The 26155-nt window shown below is 40.6% G+C and overlaps 1 long non-coding RNA gene across 3 annotated transcripts; it reads left to right on the top strand.

Annotated features, from left to right (window-relative positions):
- Positions 1 to 20341: 20341 nt before the first annotated feature.
- On the top strand, positions 20342 to 25632 carry LOC127323245 (uncharacterized). 3 transcript variants are annotated; one of them, XR_007865478.2, is made up of 5 exons: positions 20342 to 21464; positions 22064 to 22265; positions 22550 to 22956; positions 23835 to 23919; positions 24877 to 25626. It is a non-coding gene; the product is annotated as an uncharacterized lncRNA (long non-coding RNA). The 3 variants fall into 3 exon arrangements; XR_007865476.2 differs by having other exon boundaries at positions 22550 to 23919; positions 24877 to 25632; XR_007865477.2 differs by having other exon boundaries at positions 23835 to 25629.
- The last annotated feature ends 523 nt before the right edge of the window (positions 25633 to 26155 follow it).

Here is a 26155-nt window from a genome sequence, read left to right as displayed (position 1 = left end):
CTATTTTTAATGGGAATCCTCCCATATTCAGAGATGTATTGGCAAATTTAAAGCCACTTTTACTCTTATTATGCATAGAGTCAAGCCTAGTCTTAAGGAAGGGATGCAATCCTAGATTGATACCCTATGAGCTTGTAATAAGTGATACTCCATTGTAAATACCCCACCCATTATTTAATAGAAAAATGACACGGTAGGGAGCCTTTCCCTACTTTATTTGTGTCAAAAAATTCAAACTTCATAAATTTTAATCATCTATATTGATAAAAATATAATCATATACAACAAAATAATAATATTTTTAGAATATTATAAAATATGTTTTCATATTATATGCATTTGATCGACATGGTAAATATTTGTATTATCTATATTCTAGGGCAAAGTTTGCACAGTTTGAGACTTCCACGGAAAATTATGGAAAACATAAAATGGGCAGGAAGGCGTAGTATTACTCCCTCCGGTTCATATTAATATACTCTACACGTACTTTGTCCATATTTGTATGAATCTCACTACAAGAAAAGTTGCCATGGCCGACGAAATTGAAGTCGCGCCGTGGTTGCTGGTGCACCATGGCCGACGATTTTTGGTCTCTCTGTGGTGCATGTCAAAACTTTTTTCTCGTTTTTTGAGGCCACCTAGCCCAACGAAAACGTCCAAAACGTCTCATATAGTGGCCCGGGACGTGGTGCATCACGAATTCTCGGGTTCGCCGGCCGAGTCAACGCAAATCCGCACCGTCCAGGTTTGTAGGGCCCAGATGGCAGCCTCTCTAGCATTGTTTTTTTTTTCACGATCGCGCCATCTCGTTCAACGCTCTCCGATCGAGCCGTTTACGATGCAGGATCATGGGTCCCGCATGTCATCCTCTATGAACCAAAATTCTTTCTATTCTTGGATTTTTTTTGACCCCCTGATTTCTGGCTACTTCCTTTTTCTTTTGATCCTGTGCCGCATTGGAAACGTTGAGACCGCTGCTGCTAAATGAGACCCGCATGTCATCCTCTATGTGCAATCAACTTTATTTTCTTTGAGTTTTTTTGGCACCTGATATTTGGTCACTTGCCTTTTTTCTTTCGATCCCGTGCTGCCTCTCAAACGGTGAGACCGCTGCTGCCAAATGGGACCCGCATGTCATCCTCTATGTACTATAAAACTTCCTTTTCTTGGATTTTTTTGGCACCTGATATTTGGTCACTTGCCTTTTTCTTTCGATCCTGTGCTGCCTCCTAAACGGTGATACCGCTACTGCTAAATGGGACCCGCATGTCATCCTCTATGTACTATAAAACTTTCTTTTCTTGGATTTTTTTGTCACCTGATATTTGGTCACTTGCCTTTTTCTTTCGATCCCGTGCAGCCTCTCAAACGATGATACCGCTGTTGCTAAATGGGACCCGCATGTCATCCTCTATGTACTATAAAACTTTCTTTTCTTGGATTTTTTTGGCACCTGATATTTGGTCACTTGCATTTTTCTTTCGATCACGTGCCGCCTCTCAAACGGTGATACCATTGCTGCTAAATGGGACCCGCATGTCATCCTCTATGTACAATCAAGTTTCTTTTCTTGAATAATTTTTGGCTCCTGATATTTGATCACTTGCCTTTTTCTTTCGATCTCATGCCACGTTTGAAACGTTGAGGAACCTGCTGGCTCACGGGACCCGCATGTCATCCTCTATGTACAATAAAAGTTTCTTTTCTTGGATTTTTTTCACCCTCTAATTTTTGGCTATTTCCTTTTTCTTTTGATCCCATGCCGCCTTGGAAACGTTGAGTAAGCTGCTGACTCATGAGACCCACATGTCATCCTCTATGTACAATCAACTTTATTTTCCTTTTGATCTCAAGCCGCATTTGAAACGTTGAGACCGCTGCTGCTAAATGGGACCCGCATGTCATCCTCTATGTACAATAAAGTTTCTTTTCTTGGATTATCTTTGGCTCCTGATATTTTGTCACTTGCATTTTTCTTTCGATCTCATGCCGCCTTTGAAACGTTGAGTAAGCTGTTGGCTCAGGGGTCCCGTATGTCATCCTCTACGAAAAATAAAAGTTTCCTTTCTTGGAGTTATTTTTGACCCCTAATTTCTGGCTATTTGCCTTTTTGTTTTGATCTCCTACCCCCTTTGAAACGATGAGAACGTTGTTGGCAGGTCGGTCCCACATGTCATCCTCTATGAACAATAAAAGTTTCGTTTGATCGATTTATTTTGAACCCCTAATTAATTTATGGATTTTTCTTTTTTTTCTTTTGATCCCCTGCCGCCTTGGAATCGTTGAGGATGCTGCTGCCTCATGGGTTCCGCATGTCATCCTAACAGAACGGTAAATGTTTCTTTTCTTGGATTTTGTTTACCAAATGATTTTTTTCTTATTTTCTCTTTCGATCTCCTGCCGCCTTTAATGTTGAGGACACTGCTGGCTCACGGGTTTCACATGTCAGCCTCTATGAACAATAAACGCTGAGGATGCTGCTGCCTCAAGGGTCCCGCATGTTATCCTCTCAAAACAAAAATGTTTCTTTTTTTGGATTTTTTACCAACAGATTTTTGGTTTATTTTTTCTTTCCATCCCCTGTCGCATTTAAAACGTTGACGACGCTGCTGGCTCATGGGTCCCCGATGTCAGTCTCCCCGTACAAGAAACATGTGATATCTTGATTATTTTGCAGACAATAAATAGTGTATTTCGCTCTGAGCTATTGCAAACGGATAAATTAAATCTTTATATTTACATAAATAAACTTATATGTTGAATCTCCTTGTTTTTTGTTTTTGCGAAGCATAGGACTTTCCTGTTATTTTTAGAAAAATCCGAACTTTCCTGTTTTGGAGTGGGCTAAAATTGTACGAGCCAAAAGGCCCAGCAGGATAGTTCGAAGGCCCAGATGTCCAGATGCAGCCCAATTGAAATCTTTCTTTTCTTGGATTATTTTCACCCCCCGATTTTTGGCTACTTCATTTTTCTTTTGGTCCTGTGCCGCCTTGGAAACGTTCAGACCGCTGCTGCAAAATGGGACCCGCATGTCATCCTCTATGTACAATAAAGTTTCTTTTCTTGGATTATTTTTGGCTCTTGATATTTGGTCACTTGCCTTTTTCTTTGGATCTCATGCCGACTTTGAAACGTTGAGGAAGCTGCTGGCTCATGGGTCCCGCATGTCATCCTCTATGAACAATAAAAGTTTCCTTTGCTGGATTTATTTTTTACCACTAATTTCTGGCTATTTGCCTTTTTCTTTTGATTCACTGCCCCCTTTGAAACGATGACGACGCAGCTGGCAGGTCGGTCCCACATGTCATCCTCTATGAGCAATAAAAGTTTCCTTTGATGGATTTATTTTTGACCCTAATTAATTTTTGGCTATTTCCTTTTTTCTTTTGATCCCCTGCCGCCTTGGAATAGTTGAGGATGCTGTTGCCTCATGGGTCCCGCATGTCATCCTCTCAGAAAGGTAAATGTTTCTTTTCTTGGATTTTGTTTACAACTTTTTTTTGGCTTATTTTTTCTTTCGATCTCCTGCCGCCTTTAAAACGTTGACGACGCTGCTGGCTCATGGGACCCCAATGTTAGCCTCCCCGTACTGCAAATCCTCTTTATGCAAAGGTTGTATTTCTAGATAGCTAAGGTGGATTCAAATCTGCCGTGGTTCAGGTAGCTCAGGTAAGCCTTCTTGCACTGATTAATGGAAGTAGTGTATAGCAAGGTCAAGACATGTGGCTCGGTGTAATGAATCTATTTGAATCATGTTGTGGGTTCAATCTGATAGTTCTCTAACAGGTCAGCCAAAATAGAAATTAAGTTTTTTCTAAAATGGAAATGCAAATTAAGATGAACACAAACATTAGTTATCATAATAGCTGATCATACATACATACTTGCTAAGAGCAAAAGCTTGCCAGAGTTTTACCACCCATACAATTAATTAGCAGTTCAGATAAGATAACATTATATAAGTATAACTACAAATGCATTTGCTAAGGGCTCATGGGACAACAGAACTAGACAACTGCAAACTTTATGACTAGCATGTCACAGCGGCATCGAAAGATCTTGACCTTCAACTTTGATCCAATGCGAAGTTTGGCACCGTCAATGAACTTTTTCCACCTGGAAGTAACCGCCAAGCGGCCATCTGTGGGACTGATGGAGTACCGTCCCTCCACGGTGAGACCTTCACTCTCCATGACGAGGGATACCTTGCCCCTTCGGCCAGCATTGAGATCCTTGGATATACTTTTAGGCAATTTCTGATTCAAAGCAAGAGATACCACCAAAAATTAGTCAATGGCACCAATGCACTGAAGACTGAACCATGTCAGACTTTGAGCAGAGAAGACATCAAGATAAGAGCAGTTATGTTGTCATATACTAACAAACATAGCCTTCAGATGGGTCCTGGTCACCACACGGGTGGCCACATCAATGAGCTGAGACCTCGGTAATCTGGCTAGGGCAGGTGCAGGAGCCTGGGCTAGTACATGAGCTGGTGCTGATACAGGAGACTGCTGGGCAGGTGCAGTAAACGGTGCCTCTAGAGGAACCGGTGCTGATGCAGGAGACTGTTGGGCAGATGTAGTAACGGTGCAGCTAGAGGAACCAGTGTTGATGCAGGAGCCTGCTGGGCAGGTGTAGTATATGGGGCCTCTACAGGAACCAATGCTGATGTAGGGCATGCTAGGTAGATGTAGTAAACAGAGCTGGTGCAGGAACCGGTACTGATGCAGGAGAGTGGGAAGCCGGTGTCGGTGCTGGTGTTGGTGCCCTTTGTGACATCCACTCCTATTCCATCAGGGGATCTGCAGCTTTGATCATGTTAAACCCAACAAGCTAGAACAGAGGGAATGGTTTAGAACAACTACTCAAAATGCAGTAATCAAAGGATATGAGTACAAAAAAGTTACATATTATATATTTGGAAGTGTCTCCAACTCTGTAAGCAGTTATGTATACCTGCCTGTTTGAGTTTCTGATCCTCAGATCGTCTCCCTTCTTTAGACCGTAGTCAAAAGCAAACTTTCTCCAATCATGTCCATACAAATATGTGATGGCATGCGTCTTGTAGACATACACCTCATAGACCGTGTAGGTGTTCATCAATTTGCCATTGCCATGCATAGTGAAATGCCCTTCATGCGGACACATCTGGTTAATCATTGGATGAAGTTCACAAGGTACAGTCTGCATGTGAAAATTGATACTAATGTAAGAAGCAGGAAGACTAAAAACAAGACTTTACTATATGCCAATTCATGCTAAACCACTGAGAATACATACCTATAACTCTGTGAAGGAGTTATTAGAAAGGTAGATAGAGCCATAGGAGGTGTTATATGCGGGGTATGTACATGGGCCCGCCATATTCCCGCAAACTCGGCATCGGGATGGTGAAGGAAACATGGAAGGTACTACTGGTGTGTAGCGCTGAATGTAAGTGGAAGAATTAGGTTGTGTAAAGTGCATAGTTCAGAGCAATGCAAATGTTGACAAGCGAGTGCATAACACTATGTTACAAACTGAACAGTCAAAATTTAGTGTATGACGAATATAAGCATGCTAATTTGGTGTTTCAGAATTCCAAAAAGCATTAGACAGAGCCGGTGATAATATCAGACATAAATCATGGCATGTATATGTGGCTTAAGAAAATATACCTGAACCTTTGGATGGTTACGGCCTAGCTGGTCCTTGGACTTGAGCTTATATAAGCATCCGGAAGGTGGGGCTGACAGTAACTTGGTGGCAGCCTCTGCAGATACCTCATCAGCAGCAGTTGCAATCCTTTTGACCAATGAAGGCTTAGCAGTTTCAGTCTGCATATGAAAATTGAAGAGCAACAGACATCAGCAGTGATATATAAAATGAATCTATGAGACACTGATGCATATAGTGCTGGATGTAAGTGTAAGAATAGGGTTGTGTGTGTTTCTGAACTATTGGTAAGCATTAGACAAAGCCGGCAATAAACATACAAATCAAATCATGTATGAGTATTAAGAAAATATATCTGCTTACTGAAAAGGATACCACCTAGCTGGCACGTGGCCTTGTGCTTGAGGAGATTTTCTGAAGATGGTGGCGGCACCATCGTCTTCACAGGAGCCTCATCAGGATCATTTTTTATCCATTTGAGTAGAGGCACAGAAGTTTCATCCTGCATATGAATAGCAACAGAACTCATCATTGATATTTAATAAATCTATGAGATAGACTGATGCAAATAGTGCGGGATGTAAGTACAAGAATAGGGTTGTGCATAGACAAAAGTTGACAACAATGCAAATGATTACAAAAGAAGCCAACGGAACTCAACAGTTTATATACTGGATGAGACAGACTGAAAAGTGAAAAATTAGTGTATGATGATTGTAAGCAAACGCAGTGTTTCTGAACTTTTGGTAAGCATTAGACAAAGCCAACAATAATTAAACAGATAATAATAAAATCATGTATGTGGATTAAAAAAATATACCAGATTCATTAAAAGGTCACCACCCAGCTGGCCCATGGTCTCGTGCTTGTATAGGTTTTCGGAAGATGGTGCCGGCACCATCGTCCTCACAGCAGCCTCATCAGCCTCATTTTGCATCCACTTGAGTAAAGGCGCATCAGTTTCAGCCTGCATAAGAATGGGAACAGATCTCAGCAGTTATATTGAATGACTCTGAGACAGACTGATGCATATAGTGTTGGATGTAAGTGGAAGGGTATGACTGTGTATGGACAACAGTTCACAACAATGCAAGGGTGTGTTCGGTTCTGAAACATCATGGAATGGAATGGAATGGTTCCATTTCAGAGGAATGGAATGGTTACATTTTTCGGTTGGGAAAAATGGAGAGAAGAACAGATCGAGGTTAAACTAATCATTTGTCTCAAAATTGTAATTAACAATTGCAAATGATATTTTAATCTCAAAGTCGTAATTAACAGCGCCTAATGGTGCTCTTTTAATCTAAAAATCGTAATTAACATCATTTTTTGTTGGGTTAGGGGAACTGGAGAGTAGATGAACATTACTATATGATGATTGTAAGCAAACGACTTTGGTGTTTCTAAACTTTTGGCTTCGAGATCTTATGGGTTTCAACTCTAGCCTACCCCAACTTGTTTTGGACTGAAAGGCTTGGTTGTTGTTGTTGTTGTAAACTTTTGGCAAGCATTAGAAAAAACTGACAATAAACAGACAAAAATCAAGGCATGTTTTGTGGATTAAGAAAATATACCATATTCATTAAAAGATCACCACCCAGATGGCGCGTGGCCTTGTGCTTGTAGAGGCATTTAGAAGATGGGGGCGGCATCAACATACTGGCAGCCTGATCAGCCGCAGTTTTGATCTTTCTTTTAAGTAAAGGCCCTAAAGTTACAGTCTGCATATGAATAGCAAAACGAAAGGCAGACCTCAGCAGTGATATTGAATTACTGTATGAGATAGACTGATGCATATAGTGGATGCTCTTAGCCTTTTGCACCATGAACACTAGCTATGGATAGACAAAAAAAATAGTCGACTCAGCTTTGTCTAGATACCTCCATCCCAAAGCTTAAGGCTTATTTATTTTTGAGAAATCAAAACAAGTAAAGTTTGACCAAAATTTTAGAACATTCTATCAACAAATATAATATTGTGTAGATACCGTAGGAAAATATATTTCACAACCTATTTAATGATATTAATTTTGTATTTTGCATGTTAATGATTTTTTGGTAAAAGCTTAGTCAAACATGGTATAGTTTGACTTTCTAAAAATAATATAAGCCCTAAGCTTTGGGATGGAGGTAGTAGTATCTAGATCTAAAACACATCTAGATACATCCGTATCTACAGATAGTTGAGTTAATTAATTTGGATCTGAGGGAGTATCAGATTCAGACTACATCATGGTAAGTTGGTTAAAAAAATTACCCCTGGGCGGTCCCTGCCCAGCTCGGCAGTGGTATTTTGCTTCTTGTGCTGCAGATCAGGCCATGCTCCTGCAGCAGGTGGGGCACTATTCTCGTTCCCCATAGTCTCAGCACGGAACCTGGAGGTACCAACCTGATACAGAGAATATAGAGCATGGTGTCACAGAGGCTTTACGCACAAACAGCTGAAGACATGTGCTACTTTAAGCATCTTCCAGAACAGGAACAGATTGAGGATGCAGATAGACATAGTGGATAAGCAAACGGAGTACCTGCTTTGCGGGGCTGGAGACGCAGCTCAGGCTCAGCCAACTGCCCACATGTGTGGTGGCCTTACGCTCCATTGCCCCCCACCACCACCGAGGTCTTTCCTTTCCTGTACGAGCTGACAAAAGATACAGTGAGAATCAACAGAAACTACAAAGGTTGCAAATGTCGACAAATAAAGGAAGAACCCCCCAATCCAAGCAAAGGTAGCCCCCGCCCCCCACCCCCATCAATCACTCCCAGCGCGAGGGTGACCAGAAAGACACCCCTTCGCCCAGAATAGGAAATAGATGCGCAAGATATCGAGGTGAGGAAAAAGAACTGATCTTGAGAAAGGAAAGAACATTACTAGTACTAGCTAATCCGCTTGGTCTAGATGCAGCTTGCCCCTCCAAGCTGTATGCCTGGACGGTGGAGGCGAAAGGAGGGGATCGAGCTAGCGGCTTGCATCCGTCGGCTGTCGGCATTCGATCGGGAGAGAAGGGGGGCTACATAAAGGGGAGGGGTAACATATGTTATTACACAGTGAACTTACTGATGTGACTAGTCATTACATGTCTCACTGAAAATGGGGTCCATAGTGTGGCACCCCAAATTCACTTGAAGCTGCCCGGCAGGACGCATTGGCGCGTCAAGAAAACCCCCGAATTGTAGCGGGAAAATGAAACATTTCACAAAAATTCGAAATTCAAACACACCGCCACGCGCCAAGCACGCGGGCTGTTCCTTCCTCTTCCTCGGTTCCTCCTCCCCTATCTGAAAAAACCCCAAATCCCAAGCTCAAACAAAAAAAAACCAAAATACCCTGGCCGCCATGCATGTCCTCGTTAACCCGCTGGAGATCATTCCCGGACAAGGCGGACCCCCCGCCCTGAGATCCCGAATTCCGTCCACCTCGAGGCACTGCGTGCTATCTCACATCAGCGGCTTGAGGGCGCTGCAGAGGAAGTTCCGCCGGAAAGTTCTCATGGAAACCGTGCAAGCTCACCGGCGTGCTGTATCCCGAGAGGAACTAGTCAAAGCTTTGCTATTCACAAAAAAAATTGTGGGCCAAGATCTGGTCAAAGCTTCGTCGATGGCTTGCCGCGAGAGGCTTGGAGTCCAGAGTCAATAAACTAGCTGCTCGAGGACTTGGGCGGTTTACACCGATTCATATTAACTGACTCAAGTTTATTAGTCTAGTTAACAAATGCATCTAGATACATCCATATCTAGACAAAATTGAGTCAATTAATATGAATCAGAGGGGAGTACCTAAAAGTGTTTCATGCTACCAATTAATGCGCTGGCAGGACTCGCTGTAGAAGTAATTGTGCTACTACTCATACGATGAACTGATTGTGTGGGTGTCAAATTTTGCAATGCGATCATCCACTGAATGCTTAATTATAGTTCTAGCGCCAAAGGTGTACAAATCATAACAAAGATAGTACATACTACAGCACCAGAACATAAGAGTACGAATCATAAAGTAGCTCAACATTTTGTATCAGGGCTGGGTGGTCCTGAGACTACCGGGACACCCCTGATGATCTTCGGGTGTGCATCCACTTCAATGCAAAGCTGTGTACTCGGTCCACGGCCTCCTTCTGTAGGCTGGATAATCTCAGGTGCAGGACCTTCGTCTATGAAAGGCTCATCATCAGTACCATCCACATGTGCATCAGGGCTGGGTGGTCTTGAGACTACTCGGACGCCCCTGATGATCTCCGGGCGTGCATCCACTTCAACGCAAAGCAGTGTACTCGGTCCACGGCCTCCTCCTGTAGGCTGGATAATATCAGGTGCAGGACCTTCGTCTATGACAAGCTCGTCATCAGTACCATCCACAGTTGCATCAAACTGAGATTCATCTTCAAATCTCCCATCAAACTGAGAGACCTCTTCAACTCTATGCTTCTGCAATTAGTACATCAATCGATTAGACGAACATCTAAGGGATGCAACCTGAACAAATGCCGTTTTACATATTTACCTTCTCATCTGGCACAGCACATGTCCCAGAGCTGAAACCCGTTTCCTGAAGAAAGCGTTTTTTCTCTCCTTCCAGTCCATCCATCTGCAACAAGTTAAATTTGAGTACAAAACTTTGCACATCAATGCAAACTATTGATCGAAACAGCGGCAACATCAATATAAATAATTAACTACATATGCCAGCACACATACAGTGTGAGCAAGATCTGCTTCTCCCGCTGAAGGATCGTTATATGGTCCACCATGATAAACCCACCTAACATATGTGTGGTCCATCCCAAAAATGTGTAAATGATCTTCCACTACATGGTGAAGCCTCTTCTCACCATTCATACATGTGCAACGCGGGAAATACACGTCCAGGTTGTGACCTTCATGAGTGCTAATAAACCCCATAAAGGGTTGAACACCATTTATATATGAAGGGGGACATAAGTGTCCATGCAGTATCCAAGTTCTGTCCATCTGTATCGAGTACAAAACTATACTACATGATTATGCATTTTAGCAATCATGTCGAGTACAAAACAAAAAATGCCCGTTGAAATTTTAGCAAACAGATCGTGTACAAAACTCTGCCATGGCATTTCAGCAAATTAACGGATCGAGTGCAGAACTGACTCTATATGCCCACGCAAATGAACAAATTGATCGAGGACAAATTGAGTGGAAAACTATGAAGTGCCAATTAGTTCGAGCACACTGACAATTTTTTTAGCAGCATCAAAAAAATATAAATCGTTAGGCCATCTTGCCCGATGCATGATTGAGCTAGAGATAGCAGCCCTACCGTGGATCAACTTGACCGCCGGTGCGTCTCGAGAAGAACGACGGGGAGGGGAAGCTTCTTCTTCGCACGGACGGGACGGGGAGGGGAAGCTCTTCGCACGGACGGGGATAAGTTGTGTAGGGGGTGGGTGGGGGGTCATGCGGCCGGGCCGCCGGGGTGATAATTAAGGTCGGCAGGTGGTGTTTAATGGAGTTGCGTGTGTAATTTGCCGTGCACAAGATTGAGGAATAGGCGGTTCCCTTTGCCCCGCGCATAATTCAAACTATCCCGCCCATGTAGTTTAAATTCGCCCTATTTTCTTTAAATCGACATAAAGTCATGTGAATGGGGGGAAATTAGCAAAGTTGCTTGAAAAATAGTAAAACTCTGGAATTATCCTTTAAATATGCTCTACTTCGTGTGAAAATCGGGGTGTGGAGGCATGTTGAGCTGTTTTATTTGTACTTTCTTCATTAAAACACCCATTTTATGCACTTTGGATGGAAAGAAATCATTTGTACATAAATTTGACAACGCCATTTGCAAACATTAATTGTTTTACATGCCAAGATGCACCCATCCACCAAATATGGGGCAAAAGTTTATCACAATCTAGATATGTATAATTAGTGAGGGACCCCTTTTGATTTTGTGCAATTTCCATTAATTAGCTACAGAGAAGGGGTTAATTAATTAGGCCATGTTAGGGGTTATGTGTTTTGGATTAGGGTCGTGTTGATTCGAATACAACCTCTTTATTTGTGTGCTATGATTAATCAAAACTAGATCGATCGACTGCGCACACATTATTAGAGGCACATGCCTTTGCGCACAAAGTGCATGTGTGTGTTGTTGGCCACCAACGAGAGAGAGAGAGAGAGAGAGAGAGAGAGAGCAACGAGAGAGCGATTGAAATCCCCAAATTATACAGATATATATGCATGCATGGTTAGGCCATGCATGCATATTAATTATATATATATATATATTGTGAGGCAAATTAATTAAAGTGTGTTTTCATTTCAGACCTTGTCAAAATTCAATTTAATTAATTGAATTATCAGTACTAATTATATAATTAATGAATCCCAATAATGTCTATATATATGATCGATATAGGCCATAGATATTAATTGGGGTTAATCTAGGGTTTACTAGCTATATATATATATAGCAAGGTTTTATTAGATCGGGTTATTAGCTTGAGGTTATGTGTTTTAACGAGGGTTTGATTAGCTAAGGTTATTAATTAGGCCATGTTTTAACGAGGGTTTGACCGCAAGGACCCCTGGCCTGCTTGATGCACAATTAAGGGTCGTCGTTGGCCTATAGCTAGCTATATAGGGTTTTATGGTTTATTTAGAGGGTTTATGTGTTAGGGTTAATTATAACTTGTTGTGAATTAAAATACAACTTTTTTTATTAGTGTGCTACACAATTAATCAAAACTCTAGCTAGATCGATCAAGTGTGCACAGACATGCACTATTAGAGGCACCCGCCTTTGCGCATAAAGTGCAAGCATAATGTGTGTCGTTGCTGGCCACCAATCGATAAAGAGAGAGATAACGAGATATTATTGAAATCGCCAAGAATGTTCAAATATATATATATATATATAAATATATGCATGCATGGCAGGCCATCCATGCATGCACACTAATTATATATATATTGTAAGGCAACTTAATCAAAGTGTGTGTTTTCATTCGATAACTTGTCAATATTCAAGTTAATTAATTTAGCAGCGCTAATTATATAATTAATTAATGAATCTCAGGGATGTTCAATCATACATGATCGACATAGGACATATATATTAATTGGGATTAATCTAGGGTTTGCTAGCTAGCTGTATATATAGAGCAGGTTTTTATTAGATCGGGTTATAGCTAGTATAGTTTGGGGTTATGTGTTTTAATTAAGTAGCCAGTCTTTTATTAGCTAGGACGGGTTAGTTATATATATATATGGTTTAGTTAGGGTTAATGTCACACTTAATTTAGAGGACCGCGAGGCCCTCTGGCCTGCGTGATGTGCAATCAAGTGTCATTTGGGCCCTATATATATAGCTAGAGCTAGGGTTTAGGGATTAGGGATTAGGGTTTAGGGATTAGGGTTTAGGGTCTAGGGTCTAGGGTCGTTAGGGTTAGGGTTAGCTAGGGGTTAGGGTTTAGGGTTTAGTGTTTAGGGTCTAGGGGTTATGTGTTTTAAGTATGGGTTAGGGTTTAGGTCTAGGGTGTTTAGGGTGTTTAGGGTTTAGGGATTAGGGTTTCAGGGTTTTAGGGTTTAAGGTTTAGGGATCATTGATCGAGTGCGCACACACATTATTAGAGGCACCCGCGCCTTTGCGCATAAAGTGCATGCATATATAAGTGTGTTTTTTGGCCACCAACGATATATAGATCGAGAGAGAGATTGAAATATATATATATCCCCAAGAATATGTTCAAATATATATTGAAATATATGCACGAATTCATGGTAGGTCATGCATGCACACTAATTATATATATATTATGAGGCAACTTAATCAAATGTGTTTTCATTCGAGAGAACTTGTCAAAATTCAAGTTAATTAATTTATCATCGATAATTATATAATTAATTAATGAATCTGAGGGAGATGTTATTCAACATGATCGATATAGGCCATATATATATTAATTGGTGTTAATCTACGGTTTGCTAGCTAGCTGCTATATATAGAGCATGTTTTTATTAGATCGGGTTATAGCTAGTATAGTTTGGGGTTATGTGTTTTAATTAAGTAGAGTTTGATTAGCTAGGGTTAGTTATATATATGTGGTTTAGGGTTAATGCATGGCACATTTAATTTAATTAGAGGACCACAAGGCACCCCTGGTCTGCAGCTTGATGCGCAATTAAGTGTCGTTGGCCTATATATAGTGTTTAATTAGGGTTTAGGGTTTAGGGTTAGGGTTTAGGGTTTAGGGTTTAATGTTTAGGGTGTTTAGGGTTTAGGGTTTAGGGATTAGGCAGGGATTAGGGTTTTAGGGTTTAAGGTTAAGGGATCATCGATCGAGTGTGCACACACATTATTAGAGGCACCCGCGCCTTTGCGCATAAAGTGCATGCGTATATATGTGTGTTTTTTTGGCCACCAACGATATATAGATCGAGAGAGAGAGAGAGAGAGAGCAATAGAGATTGAAATCCCCAAGAATATGTTCAAACATATATTAAACCCTAAACCATGCATGCACACTAATTATATATATATTGTGAGGCAACTTAATCAAATGTACGTGTTTCATTAGAGAACTTGTCAAAAATTCAAGTTAATTATTTTATCAATGCTAATTAGTTAGGGTTTAGGGTTAGGGTTAGGGTGAGGGTTATTAGGGTTTAGGGTTTTATTAGGGTTTAATTTTAACTTGTTGTGAATTCAAATACAACTTTTTTATTTGTGTGCTACAATTAATCAAAACTAGATCAATCGAGTGCGCACACACATGAATTATTAGATTCACCCACGCCTTTGCGCATAAAGTGCATGCATATGTGTGTTGTTCTGGCCACCAACGATATATCCAGAGAGAGAGAGAGAGGTTGAAATCCCCAAGAATTAATATGTTCAAATATATATACAAATATATGCATCCATGGTATATATATTGCTATAGGCCATATATCGGGAAGCAAGTTTTTTCGAGAACTCTTCGAAATATATATATATATATATATATAGATATTCAAGTTTACCTATGCTAAATGTACACTAGTGCACATATTTATAGATGACGCCCTTGATGCGCAATTGTTGGCCATTTAGTTTCAATCCCATGAATGTTCATACATGATCGGCCATATGCAAGTTTTTTTTGAACTTTCAAATTAAATACAACTTTATCGATGCTAATCGAAACTACTATTGCACACATTAGAGGACCCCGACCCTTGCGCAAGTGTGTTTGCCACCATCTATAGATTGAATCACAAGAATGTTTGTACACATGTGGTATGCCATATTATATCGTGAAGCAAGTTTTTTCGAGAACTTGTCAAAATTAAAGTTTATCGGTGCTAATGGAAACTAGGTAGTGCGCATTAATTAGAGGACACCCCCTTTTCACAAGTGTTGGCCATATATAAAGTTAGAATCCCAAAAATGTTCATATATGCATGATATAGGCCAACAATCGCGAAACAAGTCTCTTGAATATATTGTCAAAATTCAAGCTTACCAGTGCTAATGGAAACTAGTGCACACTAGAGGACCCCGTTGCGCAAGTATTGGCCATCTATATATAGTTTGAATCCAAATAATGTTCATACATGATAGGGCATATGTGTAAAGCAATTTTCCCGAGAACTTGTCAAGATTCAAATTTATCGGTGCTAATGGAAACTGGTGCACATTAGAGGACCCCCTTGCACAAGTGTTGGTGCACACTAGATTCAAATTTAACGCCCGCTTCTCCTGACACAGGGTCGATTCATCGTCTCCCACGTTCGTCGCCGCTAGAATGCAAATTGCCGCCCCCGTCCACCCCGTCGCAGCTTGGTTAGTACGTTGGCCCGTTAGATCGCGGTGTTTCTTTAGCCATGTTTTGTGTAGTTATTTGCAGATCCCATATGCCATTAACTTTCTTGATGTGTTGCTTCGCATGAAGTTCATTTAAATATTGTACAGTACAAAAGCATTATCCGGTCGCTACCATCCTGTTCATTCTACTGACACCTGTGTGCATCCACATAATTATATCCTTATACCCATTCATTTGCTGCCAGCTATTTTTGTACTGCATGCTATTGTCGCACTGCTTTTATAGTCATGCTATGGGCATTTCCAATCTGGTTGTTCTTATACCATGTCATTAGCTCACCGCTAGCCGCTAGCTGTTTTCTCGTGCCTGCTATCCTCACACTACTTTTATAATCATGCTATGTGCATTTTCAATCTGCTTGCTCTTATACCTCGTCATTAGCTTATATAGTTATTGTTGCGTGCATGTCTGGTCTTTGTATTATCGTAGACTAACTTGTCAATGTTATTTTTCCTAGGGATTGATCATGCGAACCGCTTATTAGAACATCCAACATTAACAGCGGGGACGCTAGGGAAGGTTGGAATCTGAGTTCTTGGTTGGTAATTTTGGCAGTTTACTTCCGTTATTATGTATAACCTATATAAATTGTTCCTTATGCAAGAGATTAACACTTGGAACCCTGCCATAGCAATGCCATTCATGCTTTACTATGTTTCTGCCTATTTGATATGCTTGTCTTGGAGCAACTGCGAAGGTGATTTGAACCTGACATTTGGTCATTCTTAATGCTAGTTTACTTTATGTGAAAAACCTTGGCATTACCCTACTCTACATATGAATGTCTGAAATTCGTATCTCATGCAAAGCAACATCTAGTTGGTTTTAATCTGATATCTGGTAAATATTGGCTTATTCATTTGGCAGCTCAAGTATTTTTTTATTTGAAACCAGCTGACTTGGTCTTAAATGTGATATGTAAACACAGATTAATGACAATGGAGCGGGAGGATTAGCATTTCACTTGATGGCTTAACCTAAAATGACAGGCATGTCGACCACGACTAGTGCACGCAAGAGGAGGACCTGCAGCGAGCCAGTATGTGCTTAGTACATTATCATATTTTATCTTGTGCTTATTTTTGCTACATGCTGTTATCTGATCTCTACATTGCATAATACATGTTTGAATTGTTAATTGTTGTAACTATGTTTGCAATATTACTAGAATGCAGTTGTAATGAAGCAGTCATCATTAGAAGATAGTCGCCAAAAAAGGATCTGTAGCGACCCTGTGCAACATTATGATGTAAGTCTGTGCTTAGTAAAAGTTCCATACATTGTCTTATTTATGCAACTTGTTATTATCTTATATCTACATTGCATAATAAATGTTTGAATAGTTCACTGTTGTAACTATGTTTGCAATATTACTAGAATGTAGTTGTAATGAAGAAGTCATTAGTAGAAGATAGAGGGTAAAAATGGTTCCGGGGTGAGCCTATGCAACGATATAATGTAAGTTTGTGCTTAGTACTTGTGACTATCTCATATCGACAATACTTAATACATGTTTGCATAGTTCATCGTTAACTATTTTTTGCATTATTATCAGAATGCAGTTGTGATGAAGCAATCTTCATCAGAAGAGAGGCCCACAAAAAGTTCTGATCTTTCTTCTGATGCATCCTCTCATAGCCGTCAACCTAGACCATTCCTTTCATCAAACAGTAAATATCTCAAGGCTGTACTTTATGAAAGACATGGTATTGCTGCTTTAAGATCTGTAGCTGATATGTTGACAAAGAGTACACAAGATCCAATCAAGGCGATTGCCAAATGTCAACGTGTTATTGATGATGCTAATAGAAGTCCTCCATGATTATATGTAATTTTTTATTTAGGCACATTAATTGCCTTGTAATATTCCTACTTATTTTATTTGTGTATGTAATTGTGTGTATCATTGATATCAGATTTTAGGCTCATGAAATTTAATGCAAGTTGACTAGTCAAATAACTAGGGTCCTACAACTGAGTGGGCCGGCCCACTTACAGTTGTGTGTGACCCACTTTCATTTTGGGTCGGCCCACTTACTTATTGGGCCAGCCCAATTGCTTTAAGTGGACCCCACTCACTAGCTGGGCCTGCCCGGTAACAGGAAAGTGGGACCCACCTACTTATTGGGCCAACCCGATGGGTCACACAGGCTACTTGGGTCGGCCCGTTAACACGATAGTGGGCCCCACTTTCATTATTGGGCCGGCCCGCCAACCTATTGGCCCAGCCCACTTGCTTTATGGTGGACCCCACTTACTAACTGGGCCGGCCCGGTTACATGAAAGTGGACCCCACCTGCTTATTGTGTCGGCCCACTATCTTGTTGGGCCAGCCCACTTACTATATGGTGGACCCCACTTGTTTAATGGGCTGGACTAATAACAGAAAAGTGGGACCCACCTGTGGTTTTTGGGTCGGCCCACTAGATTGTTGGGCCAGCCCACTTGATCTATGGTGGATCGCACTTACTAAATGGGCTGGCCCAATAGTAGAAAGTGGGACCCACATGCTAATTGGGCTGGCCCACTTGCTTTAGGGTGGACCCCATTTGTTAAATGGGCCGTCCCAATAACAGGAAAGTGGGCCCCACATGTCTAGTGGGCCAGCCCTTTTGCCTGTTGACCGGTCAAATGAGTGCATTCGGCCCGGCCCACATGCTTAGTGGGCCGGCCCATTTAAATTTTGACCAGTCAACTTAGAGGTTAGGCCCGGCCCATGTAACTAATGGACCAGCTCAGCTATATAGTTGACCGGTCAAACTAAGTCAGCTGGCCCGGCCCGCAAACTAAATGGGCCGGCCCGCTTAAGACGTGGCAGGCCTCATGTGGGCCTACCATCTACCACGGGGTTTCAGCCGGTTAACGCCGTTAACTGCCAGTTAACGGCGTCTGCTACGTGTTAGTTTGCATGACGTCAGCAGTCAAGGGGCTCTCGAAAACACTTCTGCAACGGTCCGATTTTTCGTGGCGGAATGGCGCCGAACGCGACGGACCAAAAAAATGTGGTAGGACTTTGCCTGACACAGTTTCGACCACAGAACCTATATCGTCGGGTTAGACCCATAGGCGACGAAAAATGGCCCTTAGTGGACGATTTTGGGACGTTATCTATTGGAACTTTTCTTGTAGTGTCTAGAGTGAAGTTTTTGGATTAGATGTGTGTGTATCTATAGATAAAGTTAAGTCGTTTAATAACATTGACTTTTTGACTAAGTTTATACGCCACCTCCTATGGAACAGAGGTAATGTTTCTTAATAAACTGACTTAAGCATCACGAGGGCTAATTTTTTATGTACATCTACCCTATTTTGAATATAGTGCATAACATCATATTTATTTATATATTTATTTTTGATGAAATATACTTTTTCTTTCTTATGGAGACAATTGATCTTTCAAGGAAGTAAACTCTCGATTCTCCTTTGTCTATGTGTAGAGCAAACAACAAAATATGAAATTTAAGAAACAAATGCAAGAGATACATTAAGAAAATTATGATCGAACTAGAGATTTTGATAGGTATACACACATTTCATCACACATCCCACTTGATAGTGATTTGAAAAAGATCAAAGGTTTTATTACTACCCTTAGTTGGTGATCAATTATGTTGGTATAACATAAATGATTATTTGCACTGAAACTTTGAAAAGTATTCACATCATCAGATTCTTATTCTCCTTAATTTAGTTCAAAAACAAAGAAGGTGCTTAACTTTTTCTAGATACGGTATTTATACACTAAATATATGTCTAGATAAAACTGTATCTTAATAAATTTAAGCCATTTTTTAAACTAAGAAAGTATCAATATTAACAATCTAAAATAGTTCAACATGCGAAGCATGTGCTATTTGCTAGTATTTATGTGTGGACTAGATGCAAAATAAAATCTCCTCTTCTCTCTCATGCATTAGGGTACAACAATAGTTTATATATGCGTGGGTCCTATAAACGTGTCATAAACTGTTATTTTAATTAAAAACATTTCAAAACCATAATAATTCCAAAAAATTAAACAATATAAACTAACACTTACGGGAAAATTTTGGGACGGAGGGACTACTAGTTATGTCAGCGCTCTTTTTTACCTGTCGAGCTGTACTGTAAAATGTTTTGAGTCTATGTTTAATCTATGAAATCCAAAATATATATAACTACTATACTAAAGCGTAACAGGTTCAATTTTTCTCCTAATTCTGAGTTTCTTTATTGTTACCTTCTCCACGTATGCTTTTATGGCTTTGAATTTGTGTGTGTATGATTCTGGGGTTGTTTTGCGAATTCTATTTGTTCTAAACTGCAGTGGCTAGCTCTCTTTGTTTTCTGCTTGGGTGCGTCTAGCGATTTCTCCTCCTGGGATGGTCCTCTGGTTGTTTTCTTCGATGCGTTTCACATGGTGGGTCCTGCCGGTCTGCTTGAGCGGTGCATCCTCTGCCTGCCATCTGCCCATCTTGGTAGTTCCTTTCCTTTAATAATCTCAATCCCTACTATACTAAAGCGTAACAGGTTCAATTTTTCTCCTAATTCTGAGTTTCTTTATTGCTACCTTCTCCACGTATGCTTTTATGGCTTTGAATTTGTGTGTGTATGATTCTGGGGTTGTTTTGCGAATTCTATTTGTTCTAAACTGCAGTAGCAAGCTCTCTTTGTTTTCTGCTCGGGTGCGTCTAGCGATTTCTCCTCCTGGGATGGTCCTCTGGTTGTTTTCTTTGATGCGGTGGGTCCTGCCGGTCTGCTTGAGCGGTGCATCCTCTACGTGCCATCTGCCCATCCTGGTAGTTCCTTTCCTTTAATAATCTCAATCCTTGCTGCTTATCGCTAACAAGCGCCCTGCCGCCCCCACCTCTCCCACCCCTCCTCGCCGACCAGCGCCCTCTGCCCCTCCCCCACCTCTCCCTCACATCCTTGCCGCCCCAGGGCCGGAGCCCTGCTCTCGGCCACGCCTAGCAGCGGCTCCGGCACCTTATTTTCCTTTTCTTCCTCCTCTCTCTCTAAATCGCCATGGGAGGCGGGAGATCAGCGGGAGGAGGCGCGTCGCAGGAGGCCCTGCGAGGCCGCCGACGACGAGCACGTCGCGGGAGTGTCCGTTGTCGAACTCCTTTTTCATTGTTCTGTAAAGACAATTTTTTGCTGTTGCGACCATCGCCGGCCTAGCTCCTGGCCCCGCCGCCGTTTGGTCGTCTCTGCGTGCTCGGCCTGCCGCCCCTGCGCGCTACCCCGCTTGACGCGCCGCATGTTCAGGTGGAGAGGCTGGGCATGGAGAGTATTCAGTGTGGTGGTGGCTGATGAAGCTGCGGACCTGCAAGGATTTAAAAAAAAATAGAGCGCGACACGAAGCTGCGAAAGGATGCCAGCGACCGCGACTAAATTGACGCATAGGTCAGTGCTTTGCGACCATCTCCTCCCTATTTCCTCTTATCTCCGGTGTTCATATCAGCGCTCTCTCCTCGGCCCGTGCACCACAACCCATCCTCATGTCGCTTCCATGTCTGATCTGGGGCTGTCCGTCATCAAGACCACCTAGGCAAGCTATCCATTACGGGATTCTCCTCACCCCTTTCTCTTCCAATTCCCGTCTACAGAGAAGCCACAATATTCATCCCTTCAATTCCTAAATCCCCAAACCGAATCCGACGTATCTATTTTTTCTTAATCTGCTTCTTTTAAGTTCAGTTCACAAAGGAATTAATCAAGAGCTTCACATCTGCAGGTATTGCAGTTCTCTCTTTTTTTTACTGAAACCATGCCTACTTTGTCACAACAATTTTTTGCAGGTTGTTATCTTCTTCCAGATCAATGTGCTACTAGGACAAGCCTCAGATTTATAAAATGTTGCAACCTTAATTTCAAGATCTTGGCAAGAAAGATGTACACTATGAGTCCGTTTTATCATCGACAGATGATAAATATAACTGTTGCCTGCTCTTTGGCAACACGCCATTTTTGTATGGTCAGCAAGAGGTATGTTATGATATCCAATTATGTAGACAATGTATTTATGGCTGGGTAAAAGTAATATTGGTGCCTACATGAAACCAGATGGATGCCCCTTAGCAATAGGCCCTGGAATTTGTGCAGGCATAATCAGAAGGATTTTGCTGAAACCATAATGGAGTTGAACATTCAAATTGATAGCTATTGTAGTCAGAAAATTACACCTTTAATAAGTTTCCATGCTTTTAGTGCAGTACAAATGTATGTTTATAGTGTTTGTTCTTGCATGAGGGATGAATCACATTTTAAGTGAGAAAACAACAACTGTTTTCTTCTAGATCATATGGAAGCCTGAGGGGGAGTATAAGAACATTTCATTGTTTTGTTTTCGGTTCTCTCTCTATATTCTTGTGCTTTTATTTGGTAGCAGAACAATTCCTTGAAACCCTAGCCAAAAAAAAGTGCGTAGTGAGGTGGTTGTAGGCTTCACGTTTCCTTTTGCCCGTTGTGTCTGCTAGCGTCTTTTTATTTTGTGAACCTGAACTCTTTTTATTTTTTATCTTCTGTACATCAAGAATAGGCATAGCAACTTTGCTTTTCCGTGCTGATGGTCTCACATTTGGCAGGTTTTCTTTCTGTGCGTCAAGCATCGATACAACCAATCTTCTTTCTATGCTGACAATCTTCCATTACTACACTGCTCAAAGGATGTATCCTGCAACTCTTATCGATGGAAAGTTATTGTGTGGCTGGCCACGATCTGGATCTTCAGATGTGCAGATTCAGGGGTCCTCTACAAGGTCAGATTTCATTGTCGTGGATTGACAGGTTAGAACTGCAACAAGCCCTATGTAGTTATCAGGTTCAGCGTATGGGTATACATGCTAACGGTTTAGAAATATTTGCTTGATTGAGTGATAATACAATGATCTAGATGCATTTAGAAAAGAATGTTTGTTGTTTAGATGATTACATCTAATTTTTTTCATAGGTAATTATACGTTCAGCTGCTTTTTGCAGTGCCTCTAGTTTCTGATGGCAAGATGGCATGTGCTCGCATTTATAGTTCTTTAACTCAAATCTGACTGCTACCCTTTTTTGTTTATATGCAGATTCTAAGAAGTGCTTCAGAAGATACTTACCATGCTTATAAGTCGTTTCTACAACTCACTCCATGTTTTTTTTTGCGAATTACAACTCACTCCATGTAAAACTTAATGCTTCAGTGATGTCAATATCTGTTAGGTATTCAACTGCTCCTTTAATATATTTGTGATGGTGCATGTATTTCATGTTGAGGCATAGTTGTACCAACATTAGCTTTTCCGTGATCTGTAAGTGCTCACATAATTTTCCATTGCATTTTTATTTCTGACATATACCGCTATATGTTTTTTGTTTTGTCGGATATCCACCACCTTGATCCTGTTGTGGAACGGACATCGCAACTTCTTAGTATGTTTCCAGTTCTTTCTGTCGCGCTGACTTCCCCTCCCATCTCCAACATACAAACAACTGAGTAAGCTGCGATATGATCATTTGTTTTGCCATATATCCACTACCTCCCTTTGCCAATGCAAACCGCACCTGCCTATTCCTTTTCCAAACCCTTATGTCCCGCTAAATCCCCTCCCAACGCCAACATATCAGCAAATGAGTGCCATGTGATGGTGCATACTATTTGGACACTAGATTTGAACCATGACACTTTGCCAATGTGCATAGTTCTCATGTGTTATTGATGCTTATGTCGGTCATATAATGTAAAATATATCGCGACGACCTTTCCTTTATCAAGAGCCAAATGGAAAATGCTACAAAAGCTAAATATGACATTCGGTTTAATTTTGAGTAGCTGTTTATTTTCTTAGTTTTTAGTCTGTCCAAATTAATATTTTAATTACTTACATTATTATTAGTTTTCATGTTGCAATTCAAAGTATGGTTCTATTTTTTGGCATTTAGTTGCTCTACATAACCACATAGTTTATGGCCGGGGTTTTGGTTAAGATAACTTTAATTTCACGAATTGATGAATCTTCTTGAATCTTGGTGGGAATGTTGTCCAACATTTGCATCAAATTTTTATGAATCTAGATTTTTGAACATTAAATTTCGTGTGTGACTAGAGGTAAATCAAAAACCTATTGATGTTTAATGTATCAATATCCATATCTTCTATAATATTGTTTAGGATCTTGCACTATATGCATTGGTCCGTGTTTTCTTACTGAAATTATATGCATGTATATTTTCTCCCTCTTGGTTGCCGTCGTCGTTGCTTTATGGCATGCATGTTACAAATGTTCTTCAACATTGTAAACATATGTGTTAAACACTACATAATAGCAGTAATATGCATAAATGGCACCTTGATTTACTTGCATGTATATAAAGGTGAAGCACACAAGAATGTGGAAATTGATTCATATGTCTTGTGCAATGAGGGATCATGGAGAGAAAAGCACAATTCTGTCGTGAGGTAATTGTACTCATTGCCTTTTTTCACGCTTTATTAGTTCACAACTGTTTTTTATAACCATAGATATATTTCACTTATTTTATGCTCACAGAACCTGCACTGTCTCTTATATTCGTTCTTGGGTGATATTTCCTTCCTCGGTGAATATCCTCTTTCTATCACTTTCTGGTGAATCCATGGGTCTTGATGCACTGCTATCGGTGGTTGCAGAAATCCATGTTGTTCGATGTGATATTGAGGAAACATCCTAAATATTCTCGCTCTATATTATCTGCTTTTTTGTTGCTAAACTGATCGATTTTGATTAGACTAATGCTTCAATTTGTGCCTTCGTGTGTTATATCTAATAGGGACGCTATGTGCAGCGAATGCAAATTAAAATTAGTGCCCAGATGATTCTACAATTTGGTCACTCTAGGACATCTATAACACACCTCTGTTAACTACCACCATAGATCATACTGACCATGGAAAACAAAATGTAGAATAATTACTTAGCCTAGCTATTATATATTTGATACAGTTACACACGAGGCATTAAAAAGTATACTGTCAACTACACCACCTCATTATCTAACTAGCTGTTAGACGTTCTTTTGTACTCTCCTAGGTCCTAGCCCCTTCATACTTCAGTAATGATATGTAGATGCACCGGCACACTATATGTTGTAGAATTTCATTTTGGATGAAGGCTAGAAAGATCAGATAGACATAGATATCACTTTGATTAGCAAGATATATGTATGTTAACTTTTGAACAAAATGAAAACTATACTGGGGTACCTTACCTTATGAACAAAATGAAAACTTAACTTGGGTATCTTTGAACCAACGGCCCTGAAGGAATCGTTTCCAGCTCAGTCCTCAATGTACAACTTCCAACCCTGAAAAAGTTATTTGTCCACATAATGTACACCCATACACCTACAAATAACCAGTATACATTCTCTGTTGCAGCAATTAAAAGTGAACAGATCAACTGGAGCGTCCCATCCTCTTTTGGCCAGAACAAAGTACTTCATCGCTATCTCCTCCACCCTTTCTCATAATCACTTGAGTTTATGGTCATGAGAATTTTCTTAGAATTCGGTTATGTTTGAAGAAGTGCTTGGTTCAGACAATTCATTGATATGGCTGTGTAGTGTTAAGTTGAATAAAATGGATGCTAGACATCATTCAAAAGAATGTGCAGTTCCAGCAGAGAGTGACCTACTGGGAAGTGTGTCTACCGAATAATAACATCGCTGCCCGAACGTGCCGCCAGGAACACCACTGGCAGAAGTCTTCAGCGGACGTCCACATCATCTCACAGGGGGTGCGAATTGTTCATAGACTGCACTAGGCCTTCTGTAATTTGAGGCATAGATAGCTTATCTAGTATGTTTTCTTTGCCTATGTATTGCGCTATGTAATGGGAACCTGTTGCTTCATTATCCACTGATGAATAGAACTAGCCTCGCAATTGTGCAATTTGTTTCCAGTTATTACATATAGACGGTGGACTGACATTTTTTTCCCGTCGGCAGTTTTGCATCACCTTGCCATTTACAAAGTAGATTTAAGTTGTGACTTGCAAAGTAGTATTGTTTTGTCTCGAGTAGCACCTAATATCACATTATCCTGCCCTTTTTTCATGTTTCTTATCCCCTAATTCTTCATGTGGTTTAAAATGTCTCATGCATCCAAATCCCAACCAAAATACTCATGCCATTTGTGTCCACCATATCTACCTATAGGTGGTATTTCACCGTCACTTCAAGTAAATTTTCATGTCCTACCTTTAAAACCTTCAACTACATCTCATTTTGTGTTTACGTTTTTAGCTCATGAGGATGTGAAAGTTATTATTGTCGTCTTCCATACTTAACTAAGTACAACAAGACTCGTGAGCTTCATCTCGCTTGTCAATAAAAAAATAATAGATATAAAAAAGAAGAAGAGCTGGTTTGACCACAACTTCCAAAAGGGGAAGAAAATAGGAAAGTATAAGAAAGTGGCACTCCTCCATGGTTTGTGATTGTTGGTCAGCACCCGAGGATTCGGCTAGCCATGGTATGTGTAAGCAATGGATGGGAGGAGTGTCACAGTTTTATAAATAGCATGAATAAAAAGAGGCTTCGCCCAAATATTTCGGAACCGCTCTCAAACTTGTTTAGTATGGAAGATGACAAAAACACTTGTACCTATTCATTGACAAAAGCAGCTACCTCTCAAAGCAATATTTTATTCAGTTTTG

This window comes from Lolium perenne, chromosome 4 (assembly GCF_019359855.2).
Source record: "Lolium perenne isolate Kyuss_39 chromosome 4, Kyuss_2.0, whole genome shotgun sequence".
In the NCBI taxonomy this organism is placed as follows: Eukaryota; Viridiplantae; Streptophyta; class Magnoliopsida; order Poales; family Poaceae; genus Lolium; species Lolium perenne.
The sequence above is the reverse complement of the archived record's forward strand: the minus strand, read 5'-3'. Positions and strand labels throughout refer to the sequence as shown.